This window comes from Sinocyclocheilus rhinocerous, unplaced genomic scaffold, assembly GCF_001515625.1.
Source record: "Sinocyclocheilus rhinocerous isolate Xijiao unplaced genomic scaffold, SAMN03320098_v1.1 scaffold553, whole genome shotgun sequence".
NCBI lineage: Eukaryota > Metazoa > Chordata > Actinopteri > Cypriniformes > Cyprinidae > Sinocyclocheilus > Sinocyclocheilus rhinocerous.
In genome coordinates, this window is record NW_015627255.1 from 426,623 (window position 1) to 428,165 (window position 1,543).

Below are 1,543 nucleotides of genomic sequence, written 5' to 3' on the forward strand. Positions count from 1 at the left end.
GGGCCTGATTTTCCTAATGTTGTATAAAGCAAATCTTCAGGACCGGGCAGTTTTAGCAATGTGGTCTGAGAAAATCAGCTTATCATCAATCACAACTCCAAGGTTTCTAGCTGTTTATTTATGGTTGATGAGCCTAACTGGATGGTGAAATTTTGATAAAGTGATGGGTTTGTTGAAACCACAAGCAGTTCTGTCTTAGCCAGGTTCAGTTGGTGATGGTCCGTCATCCAAAAAGAAATGTCTGTTAGACATAGGGCTGTCACGATTATGAAATTTGGCTGACGATTAATTGTCTAAAAATTTTAGTCACGGTTATTGCGATTAATTGTCTGTTTTAGGGCTATGACGATTATCACGATTAATTGTAATTAAATAATTAATTTTATGGCTTTCATTATATAATTGTGATTAATTTAAGGGTTCAGTAAATAATTATGATGTTATCTTTTAATCTTTTTGAGTTATTATTTTGCAGTGTAAGATCACAGAATATTCCAAATTCTAAGAATCGGCCAATACCGATCCAACACCAGTGCTATTTTTTTTCTACACCACTACAGAATATCAATACTGTGTTTGTGGAACTAATGGTCACTCTTTTAAACCCTTTGTTAAACGCAATCCACTAAATACTCACTTCCTCATTACAGAGAAAAACTACATTTGAATAAAAATAAATAAGCTATGAAATTAAACTAGCTAACTGTAAAATTTAGCAGCAAAAACAATATCTTGGGAAAAAAATATTTGGTGAACATTATACAATTTAAACATGTTTATTCTGTTAACTATTTGTATTCCTACAAAATACATTCATGAAAATAAGAGAAATCATGAGAAAAAGAAAGGCTTCTAAAAATCTTTCTATTTGTGATAATTCCTTTCTTCCTTAAACTTAAAGTATTATAAAGGGAATATATCATCTTGGAGAGAGAGTTTTATGCTGACTGTCAATACTGAACGTGACGTGCTGTTTGAATACTGAGTGGAGAATGACTGACAGCTGCAGCAGAAGGAAGATGAGTTTCTGTAAACCTAAATTCTGTCCCTCACATTAAGATATGGAATGGCTTCAGACGATATAGCAGGGCTCCAGATTGCAACCATTTTTTCTGCCTGTGCGACTAAATTTTTTTTTCGGTCGCACTGGCACGACCACCGTGTTGATCAACTCATAAGCACTGCAATTTCTGTTGCATATGAGAAACATCAAACGGCAAACGAAACTGAAAGCATAACGAAACAGCGCTTTTAGAGAGTATACTCACCGCGTCAGCACGAGCGCGAGGGTGCGCACAGCAAAAACGACACGCATATTGAGGAAACGATGGATGGTTTTCAAGCAAAAGTCAAATAAAAGACTGCTTCTTAAACCAGAGAAGGTGAACATGCTGGTATTCTTGTGGGGGAAAAAAAACATGCAAGCACTGTCACCGTTAGTTTTACTTTTCTTTTTGTTTTCATTTTTGAAAAACTTATCTTTTCTGTTTACCTCACATTACACTATGGAGGCTCTCTTTTATTTATTTATTTGATTCCTCAG

The 1,543-nt window shown here is 35.0% G+C and overlaps 1 protein-coding gene across 1 annotated transcript in view; it reads left to right on the forward strand.

Annotated features, from left to right (window-relative positions):
- Nucleotides 1-1,543, forward strand: part of LOC107726309 (enhancer of mRNA-decapping protein 4-like) — a 42,197-nt gene that overhangs the window by 14,469 nt on the left and 26,185 nt on the right. The gene's annotated exons all lie outside the window — the stretch shown is intronic.